Source organism: Pongo pygmaeus, chromosome 23, assembly GCF_028885625.2.
Source record: "Pongo pygmaeus isolate AG05252 chromosome 23, NHGRI_mPonPyg2-v2.0_pri, whole genome shotgun sequence".
NCBI lineage: Eukaryota > Metazoa > Chordata > Mammalia > Primates > Hominidae > Pongo > Pongo pygmaeus.
The window spans coordinates 57,472,688-57,496,526 of NC_085931.1; the positions used below are offsets into that span (position 1 = coordinate 57,472,688).

The following is a 23,839-nucleotide window of genomic DNA, read 5'->3' on the forward strand; positions in this document are numbered from 1 at the left end:
CCACCTAGTCTTAGCCTCAGACAAGCACCCCCGGCAGCCAGCACCCACCCTAACTCTGCCCCAGTGTCTGGTCCCAATGCCTGGTCCTGACCCCTAGACATTGTGTAAAACTCAAATAAGTGTATTTAATATATCCATTACTTGTAAATTTATCATTTATTTGTGGTGAGAATGTTCAAAATCCTTTCCTCTAGCTATTTTGAAATATACAATATTATTAACCATAGTCATCCCACTGTACAATAGAGCAACAGAACTTATTCCTGCCATCCTACTGTAACTTTGTACTCTTTGACCAATCTCTCCCCAACCCCCTCTTCCTCCTCACCTCCCCAGATTCTGGTGACCATTATTTTACTCTCTCCTTTTTTTTTTTTTTTTTTTTTTGAGACAGAGTCTCACTCTGTCATCCACCCTGAACCCAAGCTGCAGGTCCCAGGCAAGTCACTTAACTTGTGGGAGAGGCTGCCAGGATCTGCTAAGAACAGCAAACCTCTTCTCCCACGGCCAAGCACGAATCAAATGGAAACGCACAGGCAGGCCCTGGGAAGCCCATCAATAGGCAAATGAGGAGCGTGTTAAAAGCTCTGAAAAGCTTCTAGAGCTTCAAATCATTCAAATACAAATGCCATTTTATCTTGCCGCATTATTCTGTTTCCAAGGCACATTTATTCACTTAACATCCTTCCTCGTCTCCTAAATTATAAAATCCTAGAAATGACAAGAATTATTCTGTCACAAGATATGGAGGAGAGCATGAAAGAACCACATCCCCAGACCCTCAGCATTAGATGAGTCAGGATAAACATTACACATTATTATTACTGAAAACACCCAACTTCAGGTAGCACAAGAAATAAGGAGGCCTTAAAAACGACAGACACTCTGACACACGCTACAACACAGATGAGCCTTGAAGACATCACACTGAGTGAAAGAGGCCGGTCACAAAAGGATAAATACTGTCTGCTTCCGCTTACGAGAGGTCCCGAGAACAGTCAAATCCACAGAGACAGAAAGTAGGATGGTGAGTGCCAGGGACTAGGGGAGGGCTGTGGGGAGGTTGGCATTGAATTGGGACAGAGTCTAGTTTGGGAAGATGAGGAAGTTCTGGAAGTAGACGGTGGTGACGCCCGTGCAACAATGTGAATGCACTTAATGCCACTGAACTGCACACTTAAAAATGGCCAAGATGGTTCGTTTTATAAAGTTTATTGCAATTAAAAATAAAGAAACGAATGGGGGGAAAAGAAACAAGGAGAAATGAAGCTACGAAGATACCTAAAACCTCCTTCTCAATGTCACTCCCACATTTATTATTTATGGTAAAATCACATAATCCTCAATAACACTGATTAAGAAATGTTCTCTCCTGATTTCATGTATAAAATAAAGCTCATATCCTAAAGCAGAAGTTAGAATCTAATTCAGGATTTAATACTATTAAGTTGTTCCATGTTATTACAACGCAGCTCATCATATCTCTGCTTGATGGAACCTTCTGGAAGCCTGAAATTATAACAGGCCCCACTGTGCCTCAGGAAGGTGTTTTCACACACCAACATAGCCAGCCCAACACCAGCCTAAAGAAGTTGTGGGCTGAGACGTTGAGCAAGTGCATTCTTGTTAGGAGGCAGAACTTTCATTTAAGAGTAAGAATTGCTTCCTCAGAAAGCTCAACATAGAATTAACACATGACCCAGAATTCTATCCCTAGGTGCAATGCAAAAAAATTGAAAACATACATCCACACAACTTGTACACAAATGCTCACTGCAGCATTATTCACAATAACCCAAAGTGGAAACCCAAACGTCCACCAATGTATGAATGGACAAACCCAGTATGTTCCATTCATACAGTGGAATATTATTCAGCCATAAAGAGGAAGTAGGCTGGGCTGGGCTCATGCCTGTAATCCCAGCACTTTGAGAGACCGAGGTGGGTGGACTGCCTGAGCTCAGGAGTTCGAGACCAGCCTGGGCAACATGGTGAAACCCCATCTCTACCAAAATATAAAAAATTAGCCAGGCGTGGTGGTGCACACCTGTGGTCCCAGCTACTCAGGAGGCTGAGGTGGGAGAATCGCTTGAACCTGGGAGGCAGAGGTTGCAGTAAACTGAGATGGTGCCACTTCATTCCAGCCTGGGCAACAGAGTAAGACTCCATCTCAAAAAAAAAAAAGAAAGAGGAAGTACTGACCAGGCTACAACGTGCGTGAAACTCACAAACCTTCCGCCAAGTGAAAGAAGTCAGACACGAAAGGCCACATAATCATGATTTCATCGATATGAAACATCCAGAATCCACAGAGTCAGAAGCCATGCTGGCTGCCAAGAGCAAGGGGCAAGAGGGACCAGAAGTGATTAAGCTTACTGGGTATGGGGCTTTCTCAGGTGATGAGAATGTTCTAGAACTGCACAGAGGGAGAGGTTGCACAACATCGTGAATGTAATAAATGCCACTGAAGTGTTCATTTTAAAGTAGTTAATTTTATCATATGTGAGTTTCACCTCAATTTTTTAAAAGGAAAAAAGAGTTAAGAATTGATTCTTAGTAAAAATTTGTCTCATTTTGGCGTGAGATCGTCCAAAAGGAGAAAGCGATTCTAAAGGGCATTTCAAGAACGATTTCCTTCAAACCAAGCTGTCGAATGAAGTCAGAAATGAACAGATGTTCTAAGACGTGGAACCGCTTCTCCTTCCAAGAGCGGGAAGCCACCTTCTGACCCTGGAGACACCAAACTTTCCCACCTTAAAGACGCTGAGTATGGCTTGGGTAGAGGCAAAGTCGCCATCTGTTTACACCATGAGCTAAATATCACGAGAGAAGCCCACACAGGCCCACCCGCCGTAGTGAGGGCACCAGCCGGGACTTCGACAGGGATCAAACACCCGAAGTTTATCAGGGACCTTCTGTTGTCTCTGGTTTGCTTCAAGTCCTCACAAAACAATCTGAAGGCATTTGTTTGCTGAACAGGAATCCAAACGTCTGACCACAAGAAACCTCTTGTTGGGGAGTGCCGGGAACTCCTGTGGGGAGATGCTGAGTGGCCAACGAGCCTGTTTTTTTGTTTTGTTTTGTTTTATTGGCTTTTTTTTTTTTTTTTTTTTGGAGACGGAGTCTTTTTTTGGAGACGGAGTCTTGCTCTGTCACCAGGCTGGAGTGCAGTGGCACAATCGGCTCACTGCAACCTCGACCTCCCGAGTTCAAGCGATTCCCCTGCCTCAGCCTCCCAAGTAGCTGGGGCTACAGACGTGGGCCACCACACCAGGCTAATTTTTTGTATTTTAGTAGAGACGGGGTTTCACCATGTTGGCCAGGATGGTCTCGATCTCCTGACCTCATGATCCACCCGCCTCAGCCTCCCAAAGTGCTGGGATTACAGCCTTGAGCCACGGCACCTGGCCAAGCCTGTTTTAAGATAAGAAGAAAAGGAGGAACGCCCGGGCTTCAGCTGCCAGGGCAGGTACCCCATGGCAGCACTGTTGACTCTTGTAAGGGCTGGGTAAGTCTCTGTGGGGTGCCAGCCCCCAGGAGGATGCTGGGCAGCACCCCTGGCCTCCACCCACTGGATGTCAGCAGCACCCCCACCCCAGGCTATGATGACCACACATATCTCCAGACAACACCTGCCAGGGCAGCAGCACACCAGCTGACAACCCAGCCCTCGGAAATGATCACCCAAACCTCTGGACCCCTTCCGGCCTGAGACTCTCAGCAGGTATCAGGAGCCCAGGAAGCACCGAGCTCAGGGCTCCTTGGCTCAGCACCCAGCTTTCCCAGACTGCTCGGGCCTCTGCGCCTCCCGACAACGCCGTCTGGGGCATTCCCCTGCCAGCTGGGCCCACAGAGTGACACGGGCTGGGCCAACGGGGAGCCATTCCAGCCTCGCTCTTCCCTGCCAGAACCAGAAAGCCACCTCTCTGCCCTCGTCCTGGAAAAAGGGGCCAAGTTCCCCAAGGCAAAGATTAAATGACAAAACAAATTTCAAAGAACAAGTGGGCGCCTGGTTCTGAACCAAATGATGCCTTCCAGCATGACAACGCGGCCCTGAGCACCTGCCAAGGGACAACCATATGTTCCCTGGCCCGATGTGTCCATGAGCCACTGCCAGCCCAAGAGAGCTGTGGACAATAAAGATGAGAATTTTTTTTTTTTTTTTTGAGACGGAGTCTCGCACTGTCGCCCAGGCTGAAGTGCAGTGGAGCGATCTCGGCTCACTGCAACCTCTGCCTCCCGGGTTCAAGCGATTCTCCTGCCTCAGCCTCCCAAGTAGCTGGGATTACAGGCGTGTGCCACCATGCCCAGCTAAATTTTTTTTTTTTTTTTTTTTTTTTTAGTAGAGACGGGGTTTCACCATGTTAGCCAGGATGGTCTCGAACTCCTGACCTTGTGATCTGCCCGCCTCGACCTCCCAAAGCGCTGGGATTATAGATGTGAGCCACTGTGCCCAGCCGAAGATGAGATGTTTTAGCAAACACAGCAACCAGCCTAACCCAGCCCTACAGCAGGTTCTGCTCAGAGCTCTCAGGCTCCTCAGCCACTGCTCATCGCAGGCCCAGGGAGTCAGGAATGACCAGGGCCAGTCTGGAACATTCCAGGCTCCAGGTCTAAAAGTGCCATCCAGCACCCAGCCAGGCTCCTCATCCAGCCACCTCAGTGGCCAGAGCAGCAGGTGACCCTCGGCCTCCCTCTGCGTGCCCCTGTGCCACTATCTCCATCTTCCTCCTCTCCTTGCCCGGAGTCTCACATGCTCACACCTGCAGCTGGTGCAGCATCCGCCGATGGACGCTCCCGGGGTTTTGCTGAATCCTGGGAGATTCTCTCTCTCCAAAATGACTTGCTGGACTCAGGTCTGTCCCAACCCCCATGCTTGTCAGCAATGTCTCTGAAATGCTGACTCATCTCCAGGGATCAACCTGCATCAAGCCGCTCCTACCCCTGAGCCCAAAGGCCCTGCTGTGCAGAAAGGCTGCAGCGGCTGCCAGGGGAAAACTGTCTGGGGCCTGGCCTGGAAGCCCCTGCCACTCCAGGTGCGCCTCAAGCAGACGCCTCGTCTTTGGGAAAAAGCTTCCCATGGTGGCTGAACCGGCACTGCAGCCATGTCCCCCGTGAGCTCATCACGGAGCCAAAGACCACAGCTGCCTCTGGGCAGGAGATGCTGGGTTCCAGGGGCCAGGGATAGTGAGCTGACACTTTTTGTGGTTATTTGGACTTTTTTTTTTTTTTTTTTTTGCGAGGGGGGCAGGGGGCAGGTAGAAAATTAAACCTTATTTATTTTTAAAACCAAACCACTAGGAAAATATATCACAGCCGGGAAGCAGCAAATGGACAGACTGTCTTATCATTTCAAGTAATAAGCTGGTGAAAACACAATGAGGTTGCGATCAAAACAATAAGGTGCCATGCCGGGGCAGGAACACTGCAAGCTGCGAAAGCCCCAGGCAGAAATGGTATTTGGTAACGGGGGCTCCCTCTCCTTCACTCTCAGGGAGTCAGCTCATCCTAGCCCAAGTTGCTTCCTTTTTCTCCCTTGAATTTCCTGTTGCCAGGGGTTTGTCTCGACTGGACTCTGTTAATTCAGGGGCTATGTAGGCAATGCTCGGTTTAGGTCTTCATTCCATCTGTTCTACAAAAACCAGGTTTTTCCAAATCCAGTACTTCATAACTCTGTTATAATCAAGTAGCCAAATGCTCCTCTTTTACTGTTCACTCCTATATACTAGTATATATCACAATCAAAACCCCCTTCTCTTCACGGGCAAAGTGTTATTGCAAGATTGTCCTGTCATTTTGCTACACACAGCCTCAAGGCCCATCAGCCAGTAATTCTGCTGCCCATAATTAGTGCATCGTCGCCTGTCATGTTTTTGCATGGTCTCCAAGCCGTGGTAGACAAAATAATGTCTCCCCCTCACCTCCCAAGAAGAAGTCCATGTCTCAGGATGCAGCATGTCATAATTTTAAGAAATGTACATCCACATCCTGATGGCCAGAAATAGGGATCCTTTCAAAGTTCTTACCCAAATGATAAGGAACCTTTCTAAGTTCTTATCCAAATGAGTTTCCCTCCCAATTCTACATCTTAAAATCAACTTGTGTGCCCTTGTATAACTTACACAAAACCAGGAAAACAAAGACACAGAAAACATTTTTTCCCTTCTAAGTGAGTGACCTCATGGATTTTGTTTCACAGCTTATGGAAAATGATGCGGAAACACACTTCTGGTAAACAGAATGTTGGCAACGAAGAGGAAATATCTCTCCGCAAACTCCACCAACTCTAACCTGCCAGCCTGTTGGTACCTGTGTAGTAAGAAGAGTCTGGTACCTTGGAGGGCTCTGGCTTGTTACCGGGGAGATCCTTACTGCCAGGACAAGCACTGACCACAGGAAATATAAGCTCTAAAACTCTCCTGTAATATCTCTGACCCAATTTAGCACCACTTTTTTCCATTTCATTTTTTAGGACTAAAACATAAAAGAACCAGTATCCAGAGGCAAGTGACATATGCCTTACACTTATGGCCATCCTTCATTTCTTCATTCATAAACTTTGCTTAAAAGACTAAAATTCCAGCCAGGTCCGGTGGCTCATGCCTGTAATCCCAGCACTTCGGGAGGCCAAGGCAGGTGGATCACGAGGTCAGGAGTTTGAGACCAGCCTGACCAACAAGATGAAACCCTGTCTCTACTAAAAATACAAAAATTAGTTGGGCATGGTGGTGCGTTGCCTGTAATCCCAGCTACTCAGGAGGCTGAGGCAGAATGGCTTGAACCTGGGAGGTAGAGGTTGCAGTGAGCTGAGATCAAGCCACTGCACTCCAGCCTGGGCGAAAGAACAAGACCATGTCTCAAAAAAAAAAAAAAAAAAAAAAGACTAAAATTCCCAATTCGTTATAAAAAATATATTATTGCCCTCAGCCCCAGTGGCCACTGGCAAAGACTTTTATTTCCCAATGGATGAGAGAGCCTCCTTCATCTTCTCGGTCATAGTTGGGATGAGGTGCATGTGGTCATGCACACACTTGGTCACAACACCGTCCAGCTTCTGCTTCACCTGAAGCTCCTTGCTCCCAGCATCTATTGAATCTTTGGCTTTGTCGTTGCAGTGCATGGTGCACAGGACCAGGCGGTCCTGGAACTTCTCCAGCCCACTGGTGACCAAAGCCTGGGCTTGAGCCAGAGGCACATGGTGGCGCTCGATGCACTGGTACACCTGCTGCATGGAGGCCTGACTGTCCTCACAACAGCTGGTGCTGCACCGGAACATGAGACAATGCATCTACCAGATGTTCTCTCTCTCCAGACTCTTCACTATGGAGTCCACCGCCTCCTGCACACGCAGCTGCTGCAGCTCCACCGTGGCGACCCTGTGCTGCCCCAGTTATTTGGACTTTTATAAATCTCTTTTTTTTCTTTTTTGAAACAGAGTCTCACTCTGTTGCCCATGCAGTGGCATAATCTCAGCTCACTGCAACCTCTGCCTCCCGGGTTCAAGTGATTCTCCTGCCTCAGCCTCCCGAGTAGCTGGGATTACAGGCATGTGCCACCACGCCTGGCTAATTTTTGTATTTTTAGTAGAGACGGGGTTTCACCATGTTGGACAGGCTGGTCTCGAACTCCTGAGCTCAGGTAATCCACCAGCCTCAGCCTCCCAAAGTGCTGGGATTATAGACATGAGCTACTGCACCCAGCTGACTTTTATAAATCTTGGCCATGGCCACGTGTGGTAGGCAAAATAATGTCTCCCCCTCACTTCCCAAGAAGTGCTCCATGTCTCAATCCCCAGAAGCTGTGACTGCATTATGCCACATGGCAGGGGTACGGAGGCTCACCAGCGACCTTAACATAGAGAGTATCCTGGAGGATCTGAGTGGGCCCAGTGTGGCCACAGGATCCTTAAAAGCAGAGGAGGGAGGAAGAGTGGGAGAAAGAGCTTACTGGGACAGTGGAAGTCAGGGGATTCTATGCTGCTGGCCCTGAAGACAGAGGAAGGGCCACGAGCCAGAGCAGAATCTGCTCTGCCTCCCTGGGTAGTTGGAGATGCAATAGCAGATAATGAGAGCAAAGACTTACGTAGCTCTTACAATCCTCAGGGGACTCTAGGAGGCAGGAAATCCAATCACCCGGTTTTACTGATGAGGAAACCAAAGCACATAGAGGTTAAGTGACTTGCCCAAGGTCACAGAGGAAGTGGGTGGCAGAGTAGGATTGCACACACCTGTAAACTCAGCTACTCGAAAGGCTAAGGCACAAGAATTGCTTGAACCCAGGAGGCAAAGGTTGCAGTGAGCTGAGCTTGCGCCACTGTACTCCAGCCTGGATGAAAGAACAAAATCCCGCCTCAAAAAAAAAATTATCTACAGGGTCCTTCATAGGGAACTCACAAGATGATTCTCTAATCTCTACAGAAGACCAATAGGTCAAGAATAGCCAAGGCATCCCTGGAGAACAGGGGAGGGGAACAAGCTCTATCTGATGTCAAGACTTACAGCCTATAGACAAGGGAGTGCTGGCATAGAACACACCAACAGACTGATGGACAGAAGACGGAGCCCAGAAACAGGTCCACACGCACACACAACAGAGCTGGCAAATGGGAAAGAGGAGCATTCCCACACATGGTTCCAAGCCACTCAGCTGTCTACATAATGGACAAAGTGAAACTGGATCCCTACCTCACACCAAGCACAAACATCAATTCCAGGTGAACTAAGGACTTAAACAGGAAAGGCAAAGCCTATTTTAGCAAAGATCATTTAAAATCATGTTTATGATCTTGAGATAGGTAAGCAATTCTTAAACATGACACACAAAACACTATCATAAAGGGAAAAAAGTATGATTTTGATTACATTAAAAACAAGGACTTTAGAAAGAAACTTATTAATAAATTAATGATGAGACATTAATTAACATAAGCCACAAACTGTGAGACCTGCCTCACTGGGTGTCTAGGGCGCGGTCCTCACAGTTGAGCACACCCTCTTTATGGAAACATGCTCTTCCTGACTTTATTTTTTTTTTTTTGAGACAGAGTCTCACTCTGTCACCCAGGCTGGAGTGCAGTGGCAGCCCACAGGTTTTCCGTTCCAGGTGCTTTCCCTGACAATCCCACTCTGCCACCCACTTCCTCTGTGACCTTGGGCAAGTCACTTAACCTCTATGTGCTTTGGTTTCCTCATCTAAAACCGGGTGACTGGATTTCCTGCCTCCTGGAGTCCCCTGAGGATTGCAAGGGCTACGTAAGTCTTTGCTCTCATTATCTGCTATTGCCTCTCCAACTACCCAGGGAGGCAGAGCAGATTCTGCTACCCCAGTGACAAGGGACGTGGGTCCCAGAGAGGCTCAGGAACTGTGCCCAGGACACACAGCTGTCTGTTGGGGATGCAGGTCGCCATCTTCCTGCCAAGGTAGAGTGAGGCCTGCAGTCTCCACGTGTCTACTCAGCTCTTTCACACCAACACTTTCAGGAGAGAAAAATAATTATTAACTGCAGAGGCTTAATGAGGATATGGAGCTGCAAGGCTTTCTAATACCAATAATTTGTACCTATTTAAGAGCAAAGATGTAACAACAAAGGCACTGGCACCAACAGGCTCAGATGCCACATCCCTTGCCTCCAGGTAAAGGAGCACAACTGTCAATTTCACCAAGCACAGAACGTTCCCAGGCTCCCACGGGCTCCCACGCTCTGCCCCGGCTCTCAGACTCACCTGTAGGGAGGAGCGCCACAGGCCTTCCGCCCAGAAATCCAAGGGTACAGGGCAAGAGAAGGGGAGCTCCTGGGGAGAGCTGTTACGACAGTGGGGATGGGTCCGAGGTCTGAACTGGGCACCAGTAAACCTGGCATCCACAGGGCCCACCAGCCCCAGCTGCTGAGTCCCAAGCAAAACCACTGGGAGGGTCCTGCAGGGGACAGAGTCCCTCCTTCCACCAGCCCAGCCCAGCCCCTGGCAGCAGCTGCCTCGGGCCCAGCCCTCCCCAGAAATGCAGGCTGCAGCATCTGCCAGGAACTTGGAGGAGCCACCCCTCCTAGCCCTGAAATGTGTCCCCACTCAGGGGCCCTGAAATCCCTTCCAGAATAATTTCACAGAGACCTCTTTTGAAATGCAAATACCACGGAGAGGCTATATTAAGCCACTGACCCCTGGTAGGGTTAGTGCCTCAAGTTAGAGCTGGGGCAGCCCGGGACAGCCTGACAAGGGGCAGCTGCACTCACATACCATGAGGGCTACCTGGCCCACTCACTGCAGCACCTGTTTCGGCTGGGCATGGGGGTTCTGCCCCAGATACCCTGTGGCCATCAGAGATGCTGAAGTGAGCGCTCACAGGGACCCCGCCCAGGTGCTGGGGAGGTCTGGCTGCTGCCTGAGGTCTCCAAACACTACCGAAGCCCCCCTCCAAGAACAAGGAGATCATCCTTGTTACTTCCAGGGAAGCCTCCCTCCAATTTAGTGAATGGCGAGCAAATCATTTTCTTTGGGGGAAAAGATCAAATATTGGCCCAGACGTCTATTAATTTGCAACTTGCATTGAAACTGCTGAGAACAGAAAAGCTGAGATTTTGTTTTTCTAGTTAAATATTTGCTGAGAAAATTCCAGTTCTAAATTTCAAGAGACTGATTCAGCATGACATCAGAAGGGTCATTTTAGATGATTAACTAGAGGCTCTCGTGGAAGAAACCTGAGAGAAAGACGACGCAGGCCTCCCCGTGAAAACGCTCAGTTTTAGCCAACAGAGAAAGTGTGTGTGTTAGCATCCTTGCTTTTATCTTGATTGCAGCCTCGATGTTTTTCTGTAGTTGAGTATTTTAATTTATTTCTTTCAGGCCTCTCTCCCCTGCCACCTCCAGATGGTGAGATTCGTTTCCCGTATTCAAAGACTAGAACAAAAACTCTCACCTCACATTGGGTTCTGCTGGAAGACAAGCCCTCCATCCTGACCTTGGCTCGGGTTCCTCTTCCGAGGCCTTTGTGAGTGGCCCCCACCAACTCCCTCTCCCTGAGGCTAATGAGCTGGACGCCTATTTTGAAACCAGTGAGTAAGAAGATTCAAGCAAAGACTCAAAGCTCCATTTGGACGGGAGGAGGCCTATGTGCCCAGGAGGCTGCATGCGGGGCCGCCAGGCAGCTTCTGTCTGGCTCATTATGGAGAATCCAGGAGAGAAGTGAATGTCACAAGTAAAGCTGAAAATAAAATCTGGCTGGCTGACACCTCCCCTTTCATCACACATCCCATGCCTGAGCATCTCCAAATTACCGAGGAGCAAAAGCTCATCTCCAAGACAGGCGGCCAGCAGGCTCCATGCACCTCTCCATCCACACCTGCACTGTCTGCGCCTGTGGGGCTTGTGTGGCAGGGACCGTTGACGCTCAGGTTCTGCACAGTGCCACCCTCAGTCTGGGGAAATGGGTGCACTGGAGCCATCAGACCCCGCAGAGAGAGAAACAGAACCGTGTTCTGCAAACGTGACCAGTTTTGGTCAGCATGTCTTGCTTGTGTCGTTGTCTATGACAGTGACACGTGTCATGGCCCAAACTAATCCGCTCTTAATATGCTCTAACCTTTCAGATACTTTTTGTTTTGTTTTGTTTTGTTTTGAGACGGAGTCTTGCCCTGTCGCCCAGGCTGGAGTGCAGTGGCGCGATCTCGGCTCACTGCAAGCTCCACCTCCCAGGTTCACGCCATTCTCCTGCCTCAGCCTCCCGAGTAGCTGGGACTACAGGCGCCCACCACCACGCCCGGCTAATTTTTTGTGTTTTTTAGTAGAGACGGGGTTTCACCGTGTTAGCCAGGATGGTCTCGATCTCCTGACCTCGTGATCCACCCGCCTCGGCCTCCCAAAGTGCTGGGATTCCAGGCGTGAGCCACCGCGCCCGGCCTCAGGTACTTCTTAAAGTCTTGCATCAAGGCCGGGCGTGCTGGCTCACGCCTGGAATCCCAGCACTTCGGGAGGTGAGGCGGGTGGATCACTTGAGGCCAGGAATTTGAGACCAGCCTGGCCAACATGGTGAAACCCCATCTCTACTAAAAATACAAAACTTAGCTGGGCGTGGTGGTGGGCGCCTGTAATCCCAGCTACTCAGGAGACTGAGACATGAGAACTGTTTGAGCCTGGGAGGCAGAGGTTGCAGTGAGCCAAGATCATGCCCCTGTACTCCAGCCTGGGCGACAGACTGAGACTCTGTCTCAAAAAATAATAAACGCTGGACGCAGGGGCTCACGCCTGTAATCCCAGCACTTCGGGAGGCTGAGGCGGCCAGATCACCTGAGGTCAGGAGTTTGAGACCAGCTTGGCCAACATAGTGAAACCCCCTCTCTACTAAAAATACAAAAATCAGCCGGGCATAGTGGCGCACACCTGTCATTCCAGCTACTCGGGAGGCTGCAGCAGGAGAATCGCTTGAACCTGGGAGGTGGAGGTTGCAGTGAGCAGAGATCGCGCCACTGCACTCCAGCCTGGGCGACAGAGCAAGACTCCGTCTCAAAACAAAAAAAATTAAAATAAAGTCATGCAGCAGGACACATCCACACAGGTTGTCTTCTGAAATGCCTCCAGGCCCATATTCCCCCACCTCTCTCCAACAGTTTCTGTTCTGGCCCCTGCTCCCCACTCATCACACGTTTACTGAGCACCTACTGTGTGTCTTGTCCCGCCCCCTGCCCCCTCCATTTCCTGCCTTCACACCCACTCCCACTCCCATTTCCACACACCCACGGTCTCAAGAACATCAGCTCCAAATTCTTCCCATGGCACCTTTGGCTCAGATCTGGACAGATGGAAGAGCTGACGCTAATATCACATATCCTGCTATTACATGATTAAGAGATGACTTACAAGTAACAAATTGGATTTCCGTCTTAAAGTACCCCAAGGGTCCTGAAAGAGGATTTCAGTTCTTGCGCTAATTACTGCAGCTGACGATGTTTGCAATTCACTCATAATTAAAAACTATTTGGTATAATATCTTTTTAAAGATTCTAATCTGCAACCCAAACTCAAAGAAACTCTAATTAAAATTGCTGTCACTCATTAATTCAACAAACGTTTGCAGGCCCTGTGTGTGCCAGGCTGAGATCTAGGGATGCCAAGAGGGAAAAACCACAGTCCTGCCCTCAAGGTGTCCTTGGCCTGGTGGAAAAAACAAATGGGGCCAATTAGCATGGTGAGCCCCATGGGGGAGGGGAGTCCAGGGTGCAGGTGGGAGGTGCGGGGGAGGGGAGTCCAGGGTGCAGGTGGGAGGTATGGGGGAGGGGAGTCCAGCTGATGGGGCTGTGGGGGAGGGGTGTCCAGCTAATGGGGGTATACGGGAGGGGTGTGCAGCTGATGGGGCTGTGGGGGAGGAGTGTCCAGCTGATGAGGGTGTAGAGGAGGAGTGTCCAGCTAATGGGGGTATATGGGAGGGGTGTCCAGCTGATGAGGGTGTGGGGAAGGGGTGTCCAGCTGATGGGGTGTTGGGGAGGGGTGTCCAGCTAATGGGAGTATATGGGAGGGGTGTCCAGCTGATGGGGTGTTGGGGAGGGGTGTCCAGCTAATGGGGGTATATGGGAGGGGTGTCCAGCTGATGGGGTGTTGGGGAGGGGTGTCCAGCTAATGGGGGTATATGGGAGGGGTATCCAGCTGATGAGGGTGTGGGGAAGGGGTGTTCAGCTAATGGGGGTTTAGGGAGGGGTGTCCAGGGTGCTGACAGGATCAGCTGATGGGGGCGTGAGGGAGGGGTGTCAAGTGCCAATGGAGGCATAGGGAGGGGGCCTGCCCTGCACCTCAGCTTCAGGGGAGGGCTCTGCAGGCTGACAGCAGCTGGGTGACAGCAGGAAGCAGCTGTGGCCAGCACCTGCTCAGGGCTGGCATCCATCCCACTGTCTCACCGAAACTCATGACAGTGGGAGGTGCAGGTGCCCCCCAGATAGTCCCCAGAGCCAGTGCTACACAGGAAGCCCTGCCCTCTTGGGGACAGGGGGATGGTCTTGGGGGATGAGAGTCCCACAGAGGAGCTGAGCCCTTCCTGCTCCTAAGCCTGCAGCTGCCCTGCTCGCCTACAGCCAGCGAGTGCAGCACAGGAGGCCACCGTAGTGCCATAAAACGTGCACCTAGGCATGTGTGCCAGGGAGCTCAGTGGGACAGTTAGGCGGAAACACGGCTTGAACCCACACCAAGGCTGGACTCGGCACAGGCCAGAGAGAAGCCCCACAGGCCTGGCTGAGGGACACAAAAACAACAAACGCACCCCCTGCGCCACAGTGGAAAGTCCCCAGAAGCAGCAGTTTCTATGGCACAGCAGTGACCACTCCCGTGCCACAGCCCTGCCCTTTTTTTTTTTTTCTTTTGAGACGGAGTCTTGCTCTGTCGCCCAGGCTGGAGTGCAGTGGTGTGATCTCGGCTCACTGCAAGCTCCACCTCCCGGGTTCATGCCATTCTCCTGCCTCAGCCTCCCGAGTAGCTGGGACCACAGGTACCCGCCACCACGCCCGGCTAATTTTTTCTATTTTTTAGTAGAGATGGGGTTTCACCGTGTTAGCCAGGATGGTCTCGATCTCCTGACCTCGTGATCCGCCCGCCTCGGCCTCCCAAAGTGTTGGGATTACAGGCGTGAGCCACCGTGCCCAGCCCAGCTCTGCTCTTTTGAGCATGCAGCAGTTGGGGTCACCGTGGCAGTAAGGGACATGTCAGCTCAGACCCCCAAACACACCCACACCCCATGGGAGGGCAGGGCCACCTTCCTGCTGGTCACCCATACTAACCTAAAGAATAACTGCAATTCAGCTCTTCCAAATGCACAATTATTTCCCGTTTGGAACCTGGCTTGGGGACAGTGAAGTGCTCTTCCTTTGCTTGTAATGATAAGCCAACAAACTGTTCTTGTCCCCAGTTCCTCGTCATCACAATCAAAACTGCCAGCTGGTCATTTGTCCTGGGGCACCTTCCCCCTGGCTCAGCAGGGCAGGTGGATGCCATGCTCTCTGACGAGGGCACTTTTGACTATTAACCCACCCGGCCTTCCCACCCTCCTGCCCTGGCGTGAGAAGAAATTGCAGTACGTCACCACCGTGAAGCATTTGCTGAAGCTGGAGAGAAGAAGGCCCCAAGCTCGGGGGCCCCAAACCTCTCCCGGTGCCCCTCCTAACTACAGGACATCCACTGCTTGGATTCTGAGGGCCCCTGGTGGCCCCAGACTGCCCCTCACTCAGAGGTGAGACAGGGCCCACACTTGGACAGAGCTGGGTTTGTCTCACACCAGCTCCTGGAGGCAGCTCAGACTCTGCCAGGAAAACACCCATCTTTGGCCAGGTGCGGTGGCTCACGCCTGTAATCCCAGCACTTTGGGAGGCTGAGGCAGGTGGATCACCTGAGGTCAGGAGTTCGAGACCAGCCTGGCCAACATGTTGAAAACCCATCTCTAGCGGGGCGTGGTGGTGCACACCTGTAATCCCAGCTACTACTCGGGAGGCTGAGGCACAAGAATCACTTGAACCCGGGAGACAGAGGTTGCAGTGAGCCAAGATTGTGCCACTGCACTCCAGCCTGGTGACAGATCAAGACTCTTTCTCAAAAAAAAAAAAAAAAAAAAAAAAAAAAGCCCATCTTTCCTGCACTTTGTGGCCTCCAGGTTCCAAGGACAATAAACTCCCAGATCCAGATGTGCTGCCCAGCCTGGTCAGTGGGAAAGCGTCCTCCTGGCCATCTCAGCATCTGCCCCGCAGTGGGAACACCTAACACCACAGGGCTGCAGAGACCCAGCGAGCCGCTTTCTGAGAACCGACGTTCCCAAGTGCAAAGTGTACACATGTCGACATGGCACATCTACCTGGAGTGCATGGGTCCTGGTCTCCTCCAGCCATAAGACACACTCAGATACACAGGGTCCTGCCCTCTAATTTCCATCTCATGAGACAGGAGCCAAGAGAGGGATTCCCCAGGGTCACCTGGAGAGGTTTTATTTTTATTCTATTTTTTTTTTAATTTTTATTTCTGAGACAGAGTCTCGCTCTGTCACCCAGCCTGCAGTACAGCGGTGCAATCTTGGCTCACTCCAACCTCCGCCTCCTGAGTTCAACCAATTCTTCTCCCTCAGCCTCCTGAGTAGCTGGGACTACAGGCACCCACCATCTCATCCGGCTAATTTTTGTATTTTTAGTAGAGACGGGGTTTCACCGTGTTGGTCAGGCTGGTCTCGAACTCCTGACCTCAGGCGAGCCACCCCACCTCGGCCTCCCAAAATGTTGAGATTAGCCAACCGAAACCCACTTTTCAAGCAGGACCTGGGAGGGAAATGTTCTAAGCAGAGTGAGTGTCGTGGAGCCTCCCTCAGGCATGGCTGCGAACGCCACAGCTGCAGACTCAGGAAGCTGGTGGGTGTGGCGGGGACACTTTAAAATACCAGAAAAATCTACAAAACCAACTCCTGCAGCCACCACAGTGACCCGTCCTCAGGCACAGAGTAAGTTTCTGGTTTTGTCGCTCTTGTGAACAACTGCACCCACTATCAAGAACCCAGCTGGCCTGGGGCTGCTGCAAGTGCCACATCCTGATCCTCCAGGCAGTCCGAATGGCCAGGTGTCATTTTCCCTGCTCTACAGACCAGGCCTCAGAGGATCAGGAGGTCCAGCGACTTGCCCAAGGCTACCTGAGGGCTGCCTCTGCACCCACAGGCGGGGGATTTTGTTCCCCTACAAGTTCAGGACCTCGGGAGTCAGGAGACACCCGCAAATGGAGGGCCCCCCAACATCCATGCTCACTGGGTCTCCTGAGGCACCTTCTCCACCCCGGGCCCTCGGACATGGCCGGGACACAGAGCAGCATCCCCCACCTCCACCTAGCAGATGCCAGTAGCACTGCCCTCCATACTGTGACAACTGAAACATCTCCAGACATGGCCACATGCCTCCTAGGGAGAAAAGCAGCCCCATCTGAGTGCCACTATACTAAAGAAATCTAGCCAGAAAATCACTTTTTTTTTTTTTTTTTGGAGACAGAGTCTCTGTCGCCCAGGCTGGAATGCAGTGGCGCAATCTCAGCTCACTGCAAGCTCTGCCTCCCGGGTTCAAGTGATTCTCCTGCCTCAGCCTCCCGAGTAGCTAGGAGCTAGGACTGCAGGCATCCACCACCACACCCGGCTAATTTTTGTATTTTTTAGTAGACACGGGGTTTCACCATATTGGCCAGGCTGGTCTCATACTCCTGACCTTGTGATCCACCCACTTCGGCCTCCCAAAGTGCTGGGATTACAAGTGTGAGCCACCACACCCAGCTGCCAGAAAGTAACTTTTTAAAAGTTTTTCTTGTGAACTAGCAGAAAGGAAACATACATTTAAAGTCTCTATTGTCTCTCTCTCTTTTTTTTTTTTTTTTTTTTTTTTTAAGACAGGGTCTCACTCTGTCACCCAGGCTGGAGTACAGTGGCACAATCTCAGCTCACTGCAACCTCCACCTCCCGAATTCAAGCAATTCTCCTGCCTCAGCCTCCCAGGTAGCTGGGATTACAGGGGCATGCCACCACGCCCAGCTAATGTTTGTATTTTTAGTAGAGACGGGGTCTCACCATGTTGGCCAGGCTGGTCTTGAACTCCTGACCTCAGGTGATCCACCTGCCTCAGCCTCTCAAAGTGCTGGGATTATAGGCGTGAGCCACCGTGCCCCATCTCTCTATTCTTTTTAATATTTTCAAGTAAGTGATGTCTTTCCAGGCTTCACCCCACGTCTGTTTCACCAGCACCTCACAAGTGCCCAGCAAAAGGCTGGGCAAGGCTGAGCTAAGACACACAAGGAACCAACTGCCACGAGAAGGCAACAGTCAGGGCGCTGCGACCTGCAACGGCAGAAGCAGGACGTTCCCTCGGGGCTGCTTCCCAGGCTCCAGCAGGTCTGCAGGCTCAGTCATTCCTCCAGGAATGAAGCCGGCCAACATGCCAGATGCTACCAGACAGAAGATCTCCACGTTCACAGGCTAGTCTCGTTTCAAAACACAAGTTCCACTTCCCATTGTAAAATTCTCCTTTAAAATATGTCAGCCCTCAATGGTCTCAGTTACGTGTTTCTTATCTATGTACACTAACAACATGAAGCACACTGATAGACAGTCCTGCTTTAATTCCCAGCGCAAAGTCTTTCTGGCCTAATTTCAACCAGGGACAGAAATTACCTCTTTTTTCTTCCCCATAAAAATGCACCCTTTTGTTTTAAAAACTGGTGGCTTGTGTTATTCCCACCTGGATATATATTCTTCCAGATTAGAAACAGGCTCTTAGGGCCAGGCGCGGTGGCTCATGCCTGTAAACCCAGCACTTTGGGAGGCTGAGGCAGGCAGATCACCTGAAGTCAGGAGTTCAAGACTAGCCTGGCCAACATGGTGAAACCCCGTCTCTACTAAAAATAACAGAAATTAGCTGGGCGTGTAAGTAATCCCAGCTACTTGGGAGGCTGAGGCAGGAGAATCGCTCGAGGCAAGATCCACTGTGCCCGGCCGAAACCCAGGAGGACGGTAGAGGTTGCCAACAGTGAGCCAAGATAGCCAAGATCACGCCACTGCACTCCAGCTTGGCTGACAGTGACTCTCCATCTCAAAAAAAAACCAGGATCTTGGTAACAGGATGAAATATTAGAAGGCAGACAAAAAGAGCATGGAAAACATTTAATATTTCTCTGGGAGAGAAAAAGTATGTAAGAGAACAGATTAAGCCAAGCACGTGTCTATAATCCCAGTGCTTTGGGAAACCAAGATGGGAGGATCGCTTGAGGCTGGGAATTCCAGACCAGCCTGGGAAACATAGCCAGATCCTATCTCTACAAAAAATGAAAGTAAAAAAATTAGCCAGGCATGGTGGCTCACACTTGTGGTCCCAGCTACTTGGGAGGCTGAGGCAGGAAGATCAGTTGAGCCCAGGAGTTGGAGGCTGCAATGAGCCATGATGGCACCACTGCACTCCAGCCTGGGCAGCAGAAAAAGACCCTGACTCAAAAAATAAAAACAGGCCGGATGCGGTGGCTCACGCCTGTAATCCCAGCACTTTGGGAGGCCAAGGCGGGTGGATCACCGGAGATCAGGAGATCAAGACCATCCTGGCTAACATGGTGAAACCCCGTCTCTACTGAAAATACAAAAATTAGCTGGGTGTGGTGGCGGGCACCTGTAATCCCAGCTACTTGGGAGGCTGAGGTAGGAGAATCGCTTGAACCTGGGAGGCAGAGGTTGCAGTAAGCCAAGATCATGCCATTGCACTCCAGCCTGGGTGACAGAACGAGACTCCATCTCAAAAAAAAAAAAAAAAAAAAGATTAAAATTTCATTAGTGATATGATTTGGCTGTGTCCCCACCCAAATCTCATCTTGAATTGTAGCTCCCATGATTCCCACGTGTCGTGGCAGGGACCCAGTGAGAGGTAACTGAATTATGGGGGCAGGTCTTTTCTGTGCTGTTCTCGTGATAGTGAACAAGTCTCATGAGATCTGATGTTTTTATAGAGGAGTTCCCCTGCACAAGCTTTCTCTTGTCTGCCACCATGTAAGACGTGACTTTGCTCCTCCTTTGCTTTCCACCATGATTCTGAGGCCTCCCCAGCCATGTGGGACTGTGAGTCAATTAAACCATTTTTCTTTATAAATTGCCCAGTCTCAGGTGTGTCTTTATTATCAGTGTGAGAACAGACTAATACCTTCCTTCTCTGAGTAAGATGAGATTGTACCCAGCTAAGCAAGCTAGTAAACTGGAAAACAGGTCAAAAAAGAATATTAAGAATGGAACAGATTCAGAAAAAAAGGCAGACACAGAATCTACCCTCGCGGAGGACAATTCAGCTCTATGATTTCTTTATTCCTTGTGACTTGACTGGCTACACTGTTAGATATGTTGAGCCTGTTTTCTGGACTCTCTCTTCCATTCCGCTGGCCTATTTGGCTATCCTTGGCCACTCTTAATGACACACTCTCCTAATTACAGTGGCTCTATAACAAGCCTTGACATCCAGCCAACCAAGTCTTCCCACCTTGGCTCTTCCTCAAAGTGGCCTTGGCTATTCTCAGCAAATTTTATTTACAGATAAATTTTAGAATCAGATTGTCAGTTTTTTTCAACTTCCTCTAAATTATTCTGTACCAATTTGATTGGTACTGCACTGAATCTACAGACCAGTCTGGGGAGAAATGATATCTTTATAACATTGAATCTTCTAATCCATAAACATGGTTAAGCCCTCCATTTATTTAAGTCCTTCTTAATTTATTTTATTTTTTGAGATGTAGTGCATTCTGTTGCCCAGGCTAGAATGCAGTGGTATGATCTAGGCTCACTGAAACCTCTACCTCCCAGGCTCAAGTGATTCTCGTGCCTCAGCCTCCAGAGTAGCTGGGATTACAGGCATGCCACCACGCCTGGCTAATTTTTGTATTTTTAGTAGAGACTGAGGTTGCACCATGTTGGCAGGCTGGTCTCGAACTACTGACCTCAAGTGATCTGCCCGCCTCGGCCTCCCAAAGTGCTGGGATTACAGTCATGAGCCACTGCACCCAGCCCTGAATTTCTCTGAGTAACATTTTATAGTGTTCTGCCCATCTTTCATTAGATTTATTCTTGGTTATCTTTTTATACTATTGTAGGTTATATATTTCACTTTTCATTTATTGCCAGCACACAGAAACACATTTTTAAAAATAGTACAATCGTGCATCACTTTAAGACTGGGGAAAACATTCTGAGAAATGCGTTGTTAGATGACTTCATCATTGGGTGAACATCACAGAGTGTCCTTAGACAAACCTAGCTAGATCCAGCTGGTACAGCCTACTGCACACCTAGACTGTGGTATAACCGACTGCTTCCAGGCTTAGACCCAGCTGGTACAGCCTACTACACACCTAGACTGTGGTATAACCGATTGTGATTAATCCTAGGCTTAGACCCAGCTAGTACAGCCTACTACACACTTAGACTGTGGTATAACCTATTGCTCCTAGGCTTAGACCCAGCTGGTACAGCCTACTGCACACCTAGACTGTGGTATAACCCACTGCTTCTAGGTTACACACCTGTACAGCATGTTACTGTACTGAGTACTGTAAGCAACTGTAATACAATGGTAGATATTTGTAAATCTAAACATATCTAAATATAGAAAAGGCACAGTGAGAACATGGTATAACATTAAAAACAGTACACCTATATAGGGTACTTACCAGGAATGAAGCTTTCAGGACTGGAAGCTGCCCTGGGTAAGTGGGTGAGTGGTGAGTGAATGTGAAGGCCTAGGACATGACTGTGCACTCCTGCAGACTTCATTAACACTGAACACTCAGGCTGCACTATATTTATTCAGAAGATTTTTCTTGGCTGGGCACAGCGGCTCACGCCTGTAATCCCAGCACTTTGGGAGGTCGAGGCAGGCAGATCACCTGAGGTCAGCAATTCGAGACCAGCCTGGCTAAAATGATGAAACCCCGTTTAGCCAGGCATGGTGGTGGGCGCGTATAGTCCCAGCTACTTGGAGGATGAGGCAGGAGAATCGCTTGAACCTGGGAGGCGAAGGTTGCAGTGAGCCGAGATCGTGCCATTGCACTCCAGCTTGGGCAACAAGAGTGAAACTCCATCTCAAAAAATAGATTTTTTAATTTATTTGATACTAAATTAACCTTAGCTTACCATAACTTTTTTACTTTATAAAGTTTTTAATTTAAAAAATTTCTTGGCTGGGCACGGTGGCTCATGCCTGTAATCCCAGTGCTTTGGGAGGCCAAGGCAGGCGGATCACCTGAGGTCAGGAGTTCAAGACCAGCCTGGCCAACATGGTGAAACCCTGTCTCTACCAAAAATATGAAAATTAGCTGGACATGGTGGTGCATGCTTGTAATCCTAGCTACTCGGGAGGCTGAGGCAGGAGAATCACTTGGACTTGGGAGGTGGGGGTCGCAGTGAGCCAAGCTGGCACCACTGCACTCTGCACTCCAGCCTGGGCAACAGAACGAGACTCTGTCTCAAAAAAAAAAAAAAAATTGACTCTTTTGTAACAACACTTAGCTTAAAACACACATTGTACAGCTGTTCAAAAATATTTTCTTGGGCCAAGCACAGTGGCTTACGCCTGTAATCCCAGCACTTTGGGAGGTCGAGGCAGGTGGATCACCTGAGGTCAGAAGTTCGAGTCCAGCCTGGCCAACAGGGTGAAACCCTGTCTCTACTAAAAATACAAAAACTAGCCCAGTGTGGTGGCACACACCTGTACTCCCAGCTACTCAGGAGGCTGAGGCAGGAGAATCACTTGAGCCCAGGAGACAGAGGTTGCAGTGAGCCAAGATCACGCCACTGCACTCCAGCCTGGGTAACAGAGTAAAACTCTATCTCAAAAAACATATATATATTTTCTTTCTCTATATCCTTATTCTATAAGCTTTTATCTATTAATTTTTTTTTTACTTTGTGTTAAAAACCAAGACATAAACACACACCTTAGCCTAGGCCTAAGCAGGGTTAGGATCATCAATATCACTGTCTTCCACCTCCATATCTTGTCCCATCAGGAAGTCTTCAGAGGCAATAGTACACAGGGAGCTGTCACCATCTATACTAATAATGCCTTCTTCTAGAAAACCTGAAGGGCCAGACTGAGGCTGTTTTACAGTTAACTTTTTTTTAATATAAGTAGAATGAGTACACACTGAAATAATAATAAAGAGTATAGTACAGTAAATATATACAGTAAATGACCAGTAACATAATCATTTATTATAATGATTACACCAGCCATCACCACAAACACGTGAGTAATGTGTTGCACTATGACACTTACCATGGCCGTGACTGCAAGGAAGCAGTAAGAATTTTTCAGCTCCATTATCATCGTATGACACCACCATCCTATATGCAGCCCGTCCTTGACAGAAACATCATTATGCCTCACTTCACTATGAGTATCCAGCAATCCTGCTGAAAGCACTTATTATTTAATCATTTATTTGCATGTTTTATTTTATTTTCTTTATATGTAACTATATCATCTGTGAATAACAGCAATGTTATCTCACCCTTTTCAATGTTTATAGCAATTCTTTTTCTTGTCTTACTGCATTGGCTAAGACTTCCATTACAATGTTGTATACCTGGGACTTAATACAAAGTCTGCCAGGGAGAATCTCTCTCCCAGGGAGAATCTGTCCCAGGCCTCTGTCCCGGGTCTCTGGTAGTAGCCAGAGAAGTTCCTTGGGTTGGGGCTACATCATCCTACTCGCTGGTCTTCACACATTCTCTGTGCTCTGTGTCTGTGTATTCTCCTGCTCTCTTCTTTTAGAAGGCCTTGCCATTGGAGTTAGGGCCCCTAATCCAGGATGATCCCATCTCAAAAATCCTTAGTTTAGTTACATCTACAAAGACCTTTTTTCCAAATAAGTCACGTTACATGTTCTGGGCATTCATATCTTCTGGGGGTGGGGGACACTGTTCAACCTACTACATGGAGTAATCCTTAAACACAATGTTATTCTCACCAGATTCCTATGGGGTTTTCTTTTCTAATTCAATAGACCTTTATAATGTATTTATTGAGCTCACACAGAAGAGAGTACCCACTAGAATAATCTAAGAAAACTATGTAAAAGAACAATGGGAGAAAATGTGCTCCACCACCTCTCAGAATATGCTAGAATGTAACTGTGATTAAGATAGTCTGGTGGGGCCAGGCACGGTGGCTCACGCTTGTAAACTCAGCACTTTGGGAGGCCAAGGTGGGTGGATCGCCTGAGGTTGGGAGTTGGAGACCAGCCTGACCAACATGGAGAAACCCCGTCTCTAATAAAAATACAAAATTAGCTGGGTGTGGTGGTGCACACCTGTAAGTCCCAGCTACTCA

General features: G+C 49.3%; 1 protein-coding gene and 1 pseudogene across 2 annotated transcripts in view; both read right to left on the bottom strand.

Annotated features, from left to right (window-relative positions):
• CELSR1 (cadherin EGF LAG seven-pass G-type receptor 1) overlaps window positions 1-23,839 on the bottom strand; it is a 180,426-nt gene that overhangs the window by 117,239 nt on the left and 39,348 nt on the right. The window lies entirely within an intron of this gene.
• LOC129023650 (protein FAM136A-like) lies at window positions 6,953-22,834 on the bottom strand (annotated as a pseudogene).